At 44.9% G+C, this 11717-nt stretch overlaps 1 protein-coding gene across 10 annotated transcripts in view; it reads right to left on the bottom strand.

The window, feature by feature from the left end:
* The window catches only part of NUMB (NUMB endocytic adaptor protein), a 136333-nt gene extending 134227 nt beyond the window's left edge, over nucleotides 1–2106 (bottom strand). For 7 of the 10 annotated variants that reach the window (XM_053673306.1, XM_053673311.1, XM_053673313.1 and 4 more), the window contains exon 1: nucleotides 2016–2097. The gene's annotated coding sequence lies outside the window, so the exon portion shown is untranslated. Of the gene's footprint in view, nucleotides 1–1793; nucleotides 1967–2015 lie in introns of those variants that run through there. The other 3 variants (XM_053673308.1, XM_053673307.1, XM_037127756.2) reach the window with 2 other exon arrangements.
* Between the last annotated feature and the right edge of the window lie 9611 nt (nucleotides 2107–11717).

Consider the following 11717-nt stretch of genomic DNA (forward strand, 5'->3'; position numbering starts at 1 on the left):
ACACACATGCATGAGAAAAATTTCCTAAAACGATACTTTTCCTTACCAAGTGCAGTGCTAGCTCATTCTGTTCGTCGATTTATATTCACTGCTGGTGGTAACCCACTAAAAACTGATTTTATAAATTACCAGCAAATCATGCTCCGCAACTTGAAAAACAGGCTTAAAATAGAATATCCCTCATATTAAGATCTTTTTCTTCTACAACTGGCCTCTCTCTAGCAGGGTAGAAAGGTATTTTAACAGTACTTTATTACTGTTTTCATTTAAAGAAAGTGGTTCTCGAAGTAGACCTACATAAGCATCACCTGAGGTAAATGAAAATTCCCAGGCCCTACCCAGACCTACTGAATCAGAAACACATGGGGCCAGCAGCCTGTAGTTTACCAAGCCCTCAAGGTGATTCTGGTGCATGCTAAAGTTTGAGAACCACCTACCTCGTTAAAGAATTCAGGTCTTTCTTCATCCTCTATTTAACAACCCAGTACACAGTCCTTACTCTGTACCAGTCACTATTCTGAAAGTTCTACAAGTATTAACTCTTGTGAAAAAAACCAACCCTATGAAGTAGGAATTATTATTATCCCTATTACACAGATAAGAAAACTTTTGCACAGAGAGGTTAATGTTACCCAAGCCAGGTGGTGGGACTAGAACTCAAACTTATTTCTAACTTGGCAAGGGTATGTCTATCCTCTTCATGACTCCTCTCTCTGATCAAGTCCCCAGTCCTATTCCCTTTCAAATTCCCCATCCTGTCAATGTCCTTATTTTCTAATATTACTGCTGTCATCCTGAAATAAATTTATTTTCTAAAACACTGGAATGCAAGTCACTTAACCTTGCTTTTGGGACCTTTTCTCTGGTTCTCAATGGTATCTTAGTATTATGATGCTGAAGTGCCTTCTATTTCTGAAGTTCTTAAAGTTTATTGGTGGCCTCACTGGTAACTTCTCACATCAACTGTACTGGCCCGTTTCCACAAGACCACTGCTCTCTTCCTGAGCAACTAGCTCGCTTGCTCGCTCCCACTACGCCCTATCTTCTACTCCCTTCCTACAAGGAAATGATCCCTCCCCCACCCCCACCCCCGCCCACCTGGTGTATCATTTTGCTAGACTCTTAACTGAAAGAACTTCCACTCCCCACCTAGACTCCTCACCCCAGTCTCAAGCCCAGCTACTCCTCAAGGGCTTTTTTCTTGGTGTTCCGGGGATCCTCAGACCCAGAAGTTCCTAGTTCAGTTTTGGGTCTCCCATCCCAGATCAGCGGTGCGGGGCAGGGCGCTCCCGTTCCTCTCCAAGCTAATCAAGGTATCCACGGATCCCACTCTCCTAAGACCCGCAGCTCCTCAACTCCCCAGGAGCACTCCTCCCTCCGACAGCTGCCTTTCTCGGGAGGTCCCCAGCCCCCTCCCTGTCATTCTTCGACGTCCAAGTTAGGACTCAGGTCGCTCCTGTCACACCGGACCCCAAGCCGCCCCCGGCTTCCCACCTCCCCCAAACCCGGGCCACTCCCAGTTTCGCGACCCCCCCCATCTCCCCCCTTGGCCGCTCCAGGGCTTCCCGGGTTCCCCTTCTCCCTCGAATCCAAGCTGCCCTGGGCATTCCCGAGTCACCCCGTCCTCGGGCCAGGTCACTGCCGGTCACCCTCCTGTCTGGGACCCCGGCCGCTCCAGGCTCCCCAAGGACCTATCCCACACACACCGGCCCCGGTCAGTCTCCTAGACTCTAGCAGCACTACGTCCCAAGGGACCTCCCGGCCTGACCCGATTGGGTCTGGTCCCAGCCTACCTGGCCGACGCGAACTCCGCCGCCAGGAGCCGGGCCATTCTCCCACCAGCCCAGTCTACGCGAACTCGCCGCCGCCGCCGCCCCCGCCTCCGCCCTGGCCCCGGCCCGACCCGGCCCGCAGTCCAGGGCCCTGTCCTCTGGCCTCCGCCTCTAGAGTGCCGAACTAGAGTTCTCCGCCCAGCGACAGCCTCCAGACCTCAGGGCCGCGTTACCGGCACTCACCTGCCACTTCCCCCGACCAACTCCAGCGCCACTGCCTCTACCGCGGCTGCCAGTAGCCACCAAGCGCCACCACCTCCCCCATGACAACAGGCCCACCCCGTTTTATACTTCCTACCTCTCCATTGGATAATGAGGCAGCTGCTCTCTGTTCTGAATGGCTTAGTTTACCTGTCCGTCTTAGCTTTCTTACCTCCCCTTTTCCTGGACCCGGTTTTAGCTCCCGCCCAGTCCTGGGTCGATCCAGACCAATCTTTAGTTGTAATTGGTTGGTGGTTGGACAGCTTGAAATTATGATAGGCTATCTAAAGTGTCTGTTAAATCAATTGGCAAGGTCTGTGACGGCCAGGGTTGGTGCAAGCACAGTTTGGTTGCGCGGCAGAAAGCCAGGAAGGGGCAGTAGCTCACTTCTGAGGTTACCGGGGAAGGGTTAACTCTTTATTGTACGGGTTACTCTGTAAACTCATCCCTTTCTCCAGTTTATCACTGCTCGTTTACTCCTAGGGTAGTACTTACGGAGTAGAACTTACAAAGAAAACACCAACTTCAAAAGTTTTGTTTAAGAAGTGTTTCCCACTCCTTGGGAGAAAAGCACTATATAAATATCTCCTTTTCTTGAGGTCCCAGTGCGCCCGTTTACCTTGAAGTTCTTCTCAGAAGTCTCCATGTTAAAATGGAAAGCACAGCTGTTTATTTAGCAATACTTCGATTACAATTATAAACGTCGTTAATAAACCGAAGTGCCACATTGAGAGTGCTCCAGCTTCCACATTCACAACCTGGCTGACATCTGCGAAGTGACCAGGCAGCCTTCAGCAAATTTAGACTAAATGGGCCACACTTTACTCTTGTGATGCTCTGGAAATGAGCATTCCTCTCCCCTCACCTCCCACCAACTTGATTTTAATGTTCAGCAGTTCTTAAATAGTCCTACTAGATGTGTGTCAGATATTTAAAAAGCTTGCCTTTTTTCCCTAAACTGCTCCTCTTCCCAGCAGTCTAAATTAGGGCCATTGAATGAACTGCAGTTCTTTTCTCACATTGGCACAATGCGCAAGAATAAATGATTGCATTTTTTATTCATTTGGGTACAAATCACAGTGGGCATTTTTGAGAAATCTGGTGTTGCTATAAAAACTCTTGTGCTCCCAGAAATATATTCATCACTAGCTTTTTGCTTTTCTTTTTAATTTCTACCCACTTTTCCTGCTTCTAAATAGCAAAATGTTGTCCTGATTACTCTCTCAATTTCTAAATCAGATTTAAATGCACCTTCCTGACAACTTCACCTATTATACACAAACCCATGGGCCATGACACCCAGGGATCAAGAAGGCAAGGAGGTATTCCCATTCACAAGCATTATTTTATATTTGGAAATTTCTGTAGGACCAAGAATCTGAACTGGAAATTTTGTGCTTTGCCCCTTTCTTTTTCTTGCTAACTCCTTGCTCCTGTCCCTTCTATTTACTCTCCTGTCCTTTGCAGAGTAAGCTACAAGGACTCTAAAACTGCTCTAAAGGAGTCTAATGGTACATTATCCAGAAAACAGAGTTGTCCATTTTCTAGCCTATAAACCACGTGCCTCTATCATCAAACTAAGCGGAAATTATTTCTCAGGTAACTACACATAACAATAAGGTGTCTTTCCCTAGTTAATTTCAGAAACTTTCCTCCTCCTTCTCTCATCTTCACCTTCTAATTTAGAAATAACCTCCCCTTCAATTCAATGACTCATAAAAAGCGTGTGAAAGGAAAGTGGAAAAGCCAAAATAACTTCAGATATGTCTGAATCATTCAGTCGAAGGAAAAAATCAGACATAGATCATGATGAGGTAGAATCCAAGACATAAGGCAAGTCTGAACTAATAACCTATAACAAATGAAGTAACATGCAATGTGAAGATGTTCCAATGAGAAGGTGTCAGTATGTCCTTTAGGCAGCCTTTTAATACATAATATTACCGGCAGTTTTCTTCTCTCTAGTCTTGGCAAGGTGTCTTACCTACCAATTTTAGAGCAAGTTAGAAGGTAATTAATGCCCTGGCAGATAGGAAAAAATAACGTCACAGGAAGGCATGGTCATTATGACGATACTTAGGGTAATAATGGCTCTTGTGCATTCATAGTGACTAAGTGCCATAGAAAATGTAGATTTAGGCCAGCCTCACTAAGAGGATTTGCTGTCTAAATTAAGGAAATCAGAAATTACTACCACAAAACTAAGAAAAATACTACAAAGATCAACTATTCATTCTATTTTATACACTCCAAAAAAGTATTTATATGTATGTATTTTTTGCTTATGCACAGGTATACACTATACTTCTCCCATTCCTTGAGAAAATCAGTTCAGAAAAGAAATGTAAAATAAATCCAGTGCAACCCAATAAACTATGTGCAACCCAGTAAGAAGAGAGAAAACCTTGAAGAAGAAGGTTGTAAAGAATATTATTTGATCTAACAGAAGGCTATAGTGTTCTTAAAGCCCATGCAGTACTGGAAAGATGATTGCTTGTACCCTTTGTCTTGATTTTGCATGCATACTGTAACCTTATAACATAATTACTCCAACCAACCTCTCTTTTCTTTCCTGTGTTATGTGTTTCTCCACCTCTCTCAAGACTCCCTCTTAGAAAGCAAGAGCATTGGAGTCAGGGAGTCTGCAGTTTTGTGTTATGTGGCTGGTTGTGGAGGTGGTGCAGATGGTATCTACTCAGTTACTTGAGCAAGACCAGCATGGCAGGTATATTAAAGGCAAAAATAGCTTTTACAAATCCTGGTTAAGTGGAAAATAAGGACTCAGAGGGACGTCCCAATGTCTAAGGAGTAGTACAGTTTGCCTTGGGCTTTAGTGTGTGCTGATGCTACTTTTTGCTCTTTCCTTTGCTATTCCTGTCCTCTTTTCAACATCTCACTCTTCAGAGGCGTAGGATCCAAGTCTCTTTCCACTTCTATTTATTTCTGGGAGGCAATCTCAACCAGAAAAAAGCTCCATTTTTTGTTTGTTTTATGCCCCTCCCCCATTCTATATACAATTCCAAATGGATTAGAGAATCAAATAACTGGTGGAGAAGACGATCAGTCTGGTTTGCAGACCAGAGCTGCTTGAGCTGCCTGCGACTAGTAGTTGGAGGCAAGCCAAGATCTTTGATAAGAGGTGGTTCCCTGAGTTAAGGATCCTCGAGTGAGGCTGATAAAGATGAATGGATTGGAGAGGAGGGAAGGGGGGGCAGGGGCAAGAGATATGACAAAGAGGGAGAAGATCAGCCAAAAAGAGGGTAAGGGAAGCTAGAAAGAAAGCCAAGAGGCCACAGAGTGCTGAGCCGCTTAGAGTCCTGCCCTACCTCCCCCCACTGCACCCCCCCACCCCCGTCTGTGGACTTTACACCAAGTTGCACAATTACACCAGCAAGGTGCAGCCTCTGCCACTGGTTGAAAAGAGAACCATGCCAGCATTGTACTCTATGGGACCATTGCTCTACTGCTACCTGGAAATCCTCTCTGAGCTCAAAGCCTGCTGCCTTGGCACCAAGGCAAAGCTGACAAGGAGGATAGATGCATGCAGGCAGCCAGCCAATAAGTGTATCTTCATCTGATTTGATAAAAGTGACCACTGGCATGAAGCTCTGGATGAACAAAGGGAAACTATCCGGAAGAAGATGAATTTACCATCCCAAACTGGGGAGCTTCCAGCACAGGGAAGTGCCAAGCTGCCTTCCATGCTGTAGAAAAAGCATTGTGGTTTCAAAGTTCAAGGCTCTGTGCCATGCATGGGAAGAAGAAAAAAAAGAGAGCGAGGAAAAGTGAGAGAAAGATTATGGAAGAGAGTGTTCTTTCAGGCAGAACCATTTACTTTCCAATGCTAAAACTTGTGTGATCTTTAAAGAGCACACCATACTTTCCCATTACTCAATGCATGCCTTTTCATCCTCAAGAAAAATGTGGGTACCCCTTTATTCATCTTGCATATTGTAAGATGGCTTGAGTGTTTCTAAAACGGATGGGCTGCAGTTCTCAGTTCTGCCTTTGCACTATTGAATGGAGCCCCTGGTTACTATCACCAGATCTATGAGTGGACCAGCCATTATTCTGCAATAGGGAGTGGGCCCCTCGAAGTACTTAGCATCATTTAAACTTTTTTCTATCCCTGTTTTTACACACACACACACACACACACACACACACACACACACACAGAGCGTTTCCTGGAAACATGGCTATACTCCAAGGATTTCAGAGAGTAGAATGCCTTCTAGAACTCCAGTTCTTAAATCACTTGAAATCTCATAAGAAGGTACTGGAACTCAGACTCTTGAACCTAAATGTGTTCAAATCCTGGTTCCTCCATTTACTAGCTGTGCGACTTTGGAATAGTTGATTATCTCCTTAAGCTTCAATGTCTTTATCTACAAAATAGAACATGTATTAGCTCTCTTTTGCTGCTTAACAAATTATCCCCAAACTTAATAGCTTAAAATAATATTTATTCTCTCCATATCTGTGGGTCAGAAATCCTGGTGCAGCTGAACTGGTCCTCTGGCTCTAGGTCTCACAAGGCTGCAGTCATCTCAAGGCTCAGTTGGCAGGAATCTGCTCCCTAGCTCAGTTCATCATGGGCAGGTCTCAATAGCTCACAGGCCTTCAGGCTAAGGCCTTAGATCCTCATGAGCTATTGACCCAAGTGCCTTGCCTTGTGGGTTTCTCCGTAGAGCATCTCAAAATGTAGCAGCTTACTTCATCAGAGCAAGCAAGCAAGAGGGCAAGAGAGAGGGCCAGCAAGAGAGAGACTGATAGCAAAACAAAAGTCATAGTCTTTTGTAATCAAATCACAAAAGTGACACCCCATTACTTTTGCCACATTCTATTAGAAACAAATCATTAGGCCCAGCCCACACTCAAGGAGTGAGGATTGTGTAAGCGTATAAATATTAGGAGGGAGAGATCACCGGAGCCACTTTAGGAGCAGACTACCTGATGATGATGATGACACCTACCTATAGATTAAAAAAATAAACACAAGCATTCTTTTTTTTAAAGAATGTATTTATTTAATTTTAGAGAGATGGGGAGGGAAGGAGAAAGAAGGAGAGAAAAATGGATGTGTGAGAGAAATAACTATCAGCTGCCTCTCGCAAGCCCCCAACTGGGGACCTGGCCTGCAACCCAGGGATGTGCCCTGACTGGGAATTGAACCAGCAGCCTTTTGGTTCACAGACTGGCACTCAATTCACTGAGCCACACCAACCAGGGCGCTATGTGTAAATTTCATTTAAAGATGAAATGAAAGAAAATATTCAGTCCAGGGCCTGACCCTGGCCCTGGCATATATTATACTCATATACCCTGCATATATAATAACTATTTTATTATTAATGTTATTATAAAGTATGTGGTGACTGGTTTTCTCTCTCTTCCAGCTACTAGAAGAAAACTTTTTATGAGAAATAAATGAAATGATCTACATAATTGAAGAAGGACCTGACATAGTAAGTGCTCAATAGCCATTAGTGCATTCTGTGTGTATGACACCTGGTTGCCGCTCCAGGCTACTGGAAGGATATGCTATGACTATGGTAACTTTTCCAGGATGGTCTTATTTTCATATATTTTGTCTCATTTATCCATATGTACCCTGTACTTGCCAAACCACAATTGCAGATTCAGGGTTCATAAAATATGAGCAACAAAGCCACAATCCAGTTTAATTTCCCACCTGCCCTAAACTAAGAAAGGTATGCTCAGAAACAGCAAGTGGGCTGGCTATGACAGCACCTTCCGGATGTAGAAATCCAAGTGTGGCCCCATAAAAGTTCAGAGAGAGGGAAGTGTGTCCAGAATGAGCAAGGACTTGCTGTGTGACGTTTGTCCCTTTCAAAAGATGCTGGTCACTGTGCAGTCTGAGTCACTCCTCAGCTGAGGGTGTGAGGAAGGGAGACCATACCCAGGCTCTGGACTGGGAGTGGTCAGAACCAAGAGTCTGAGAAGATCAATTTTACAATTAGGAAGTTGGAAGAAGAAAGGTAAGTTTGTAACACAACCGAGAGATCACTAAGAGGTTGGCGTGAGCCCCTGCAGGGTAGGTTCAAGCTGGCTTCCTTGTAAAGGAGGATGGTAGTGAGGGCTGGCCTGTAGCCAGAGAAAATGAGGAACTATAATCAAGGAAACCCCATTATTTTGCCTTTGAGTCATTTCTCGGAGCTCACCCATGATTACTATATGAGAAGGATGGAAAAAAAATACTCAAGTATAAATGATCTTTAAACCAAAACAGTGTAGAAAGACAAAGGTTCAAGAGCTCATCCTATCTCATCTTTACAGGTCAGGAGTATCTGTTGAGGTTATCTCTCCCCTCCTCCCCTGCCCCAGCCCTGCGTTTGTACACGTTCTTTCCTTCTGTGTTCCACACAGAAGATAAAACTATCCTCACAAGGAAATGACTTAGGATCCTTTAGACTGGAACCGTTTCCTGATCCAGAGTCACCTTCTCCAGCAGTTCCTGCTGTGGTACCGCACCATCAGAATTCAATAAATACTCACGGATAATGACAGTTTACACCTCTGCCTCCAAATCAAGTCATCCGTGCAGCTGTGGTTTAAACAGGCCCACTGATTTTCTGAGATGCAGCAGCCCTGACCCCTTTTCCACCTGACTCATTCCCAGATGTTACCCGATTCGCCCAGAAAAGAACACAAAGCAGAAGTTGCTGGGAACATTGTGTAACCTTAAAAAAGAGGTGTGTAGCAATATCAAGTTCCTCTTCCTGCGACTCGTCTCCTCTCCCTGTGATCTATTTTCTCTGTGTTTGAAAAAGGGGAGCCATGTCTCAATACCTCTCCATAGAGAGGACGTCTGTCTGTTCCCTGCAGGACGGCTGATTTTAGAAGGGCTGAGGAGATGAGGACATGCCCCCAGGAAGTCTGCCTACACAATGGGGATAGTGTGTTTATTTACTCAGCCCTTTCCTACAGGCAGCCAGAGCAGCGGCCATTTCATTTTGCCCTCAGGAAGTGTATTTAGTGGTAGGCTTTCTTTCTTTTCCTGTTAGTTTCCTGCAAAAGAACATCAGTGTCTTCTCAGTGCAGCAGCTGATAAGAAGGATGTTGTTGCTTAGTAGAGGCAAATGTATTTCCTGTCACGGAAGCAGACCATCCCAAGGGCACAGCGAGTTGGGCCTGGGTGTGGAAATGGAAGAACCTGATTTTCAAAGCTATTTCCCTGGTGCCAGCCTCCTCCCCGAAATACTTTCTCTAGTGGAATACAATAATTACATCTTCCACTTGGGTAAAACGTCACACTTTTCCAAGGTAGTGTCACACTGTGCAGAGACAGAGTCAGAGGCACTGGATTGGCATAGCCTGGGAGTTACTTTGGAGGGTTAATGTGAGGAGTCTTGGGGTTTGACAGGTTCTGAGGAAACGATACCAATAGTATAGGTTCACCCAAAGTTGGATTCCCATTTACTAACTCCTGGTCATCCTTCAGATCTTACCTTCAAAGTTGCTGCTACAGGGGAGCTTCCTGACACCACCCCCTCCCAGCCACCATTGGGTTGGGTGCCCCTCTTACACCCGCTGTGCTTCTATGTTGGATGCACACATCTCATGTGTGAATTTGTTTGGTGCCTGTGCCTCCTCCAGTGTGTCAGCATTGTGATACCAAGAATCGCCTTCATCCCACTCACAACTGCCAAGTACAGGGCCTGGCCTGCAATAGCTCACTGGACATTTAGTCAATGAATGAGTCAGGAGTTGTCCCTAGGAGCAGCCTTGCCATCCTACACCGTCATTTATTTTGGGGTGGTACTCTGGGAGTTACAAAAAAAATCATGTGCTAATTATCATGTAATGATCACTAGTGGTTATAGTAACTAGTAGGTAAATCACAGTGGTGGAATATAGCTAAATACAGACACTGCCCCCCACCCCAGGGTGTACAGGGCCATCCCTCTACTCTGAATTTGGAATCCCGCTACCCAACCCTGTGGGACTCCCATAGACAGGGTCGTTCCTTTGGGGAAATTCTGTTCCGAGTTGTCAACACTGGGAAGGAAGAACTCAATTTCCTCTGACTCAGTGGAACCATTCTGGTATGAAAATTAAATTAAAATACTGGGCCAACTGTAGTCCTTAGGCCCTGAGATAGATTTTCCTATTAAGGGTTTGCACTGAGTTATTCTTCCTTCAATTAAAAAAAAAAAGTCAACTCCTTCAGGATGAGTAATGGAAGCAAAGGCTTATCCTGCCGGTTTCCTCCTCCCATTGAGGTCAAAGTTCATGATCTTAGCCCCCTCCATGGGAACAAGAAGGCAATCAGAGAGAAAAGACAAGACTTTTCCTTCCCATCCCTTCCTACTTCATGAGCTCTTAGTCTACAGTTTCCTCTTCTGCTGAGGGGAGGTGAGGATTGAGGATAGAGGAGGAGGAAGAATAAGCCAGAGGACCCAGTACTTCAATGGCCCTGAGATTGTGGAGGGAGCTGTAAATTGGGATGAAGGATGGCAAGATATGAAGATTGGAGATTTGTCAACAATTCTCACATCCCAGAGAACCAAGACACAGCCCAGTTGCCAGGACACCAGGGAACCAGAAATGCAGTCAGTAGGAGATGATGACAGCAAAGAAGCAGGCAGATCTGAAACACAGGCCCCTACAAAGAACTATGCCCTGTGGGAGCACCACAAACTGCTTAATACTGGGTACAAAAAGGAGTGGGTGTTGACTATGAGACCTTGAATCATGAGCTCCACACTCTATTTCTAGCTCAGTCACTAATTTATGGGAGGACCCCAAGCAAAAGATGAATGTCAGAGATGTTGCTTAATCAGCTACCTATGAGATGGGTAGGTATTTGAGAGAGGCTTTGAAATCTCTAGATGAGAAGCAATGCCAGGAAAAGCTATTATTATTACAACCTAGGAGCCACATACCGGAGAGCACCTTTGAGCTCCTGTATTGAAATCAGAGGCCACAGTATTTTTATCTTGGGCTGATTAGTTCCTGGAGATCTGTTTTCTAATAACCTCAGTTGAGAACAAGGTCATTGTTGAGGTCCACAAGGAAGGAATACAGAAATCTCGTCACCGGCTGGTAGAAATTTCTAACCAAGCCCCCATGATTTTTCTGCACAGACAGATCCTGGCCAGGTGAAAGTTGCCTAGAGGGACGTACAGACTGATAACACTTCTTCCACTCACTCTCTCTTCCAAGCCCTCTTTCTCCTCTTTTTCTTTTGCATGTGTGGAAGGCTACTTACAAACTTTGACTTATCAAGGGACACTTAGAGATTCCAAAATGATTAACCCAGTTGTGAATCTCCATCTCCAACTACTTAGCATTTTTTTTTAAGGGAGTAGTTAAATCAGACCCTTTTTCTTTTCATTTGGCAGGTGTATGCCCCTGGTATTCTTCTCTAATCACAGCCTTGTATGCTGTGCTATAAATACTCCTGCCCTACTCCCTCCTCTGTAAACCATCTAGATTGTCATTCTAAAGGGATATTTTAGTCATTAAGCTCTTATTCCCCTTCCTGGTCTCTCCAAAGCTAACAGGCTGATTAGTCCCATAACAGGACTTTAACCCAAGCTCACAAAAAATGCTTACCTATCCTGAATGACATCAGTAGCAGCCATTCATAGCCACAGTCATTACAGGAACAGATATTATTTTTCTGCCGTTGCACAAAGTGGACAAAGGTTCTCTAGC

Source organism: Artibeus jamaicensis, unplaced genomic scaffold, assembly GCF_021234435.1.
Source record: "Artibeus jamaicensis isolate MK-2021 breed Jamaican fruit bat unplaced genomic scaffold, CSHL_Jam_final contig_851, whole genome shotgun sequence".
Lineage (NCBI taxonomy): Eukaryota > Metazoa > Chordata > Mammalia > Chiroptera > Phyllostomidae > Artibeus > Artibeus jamaicensis.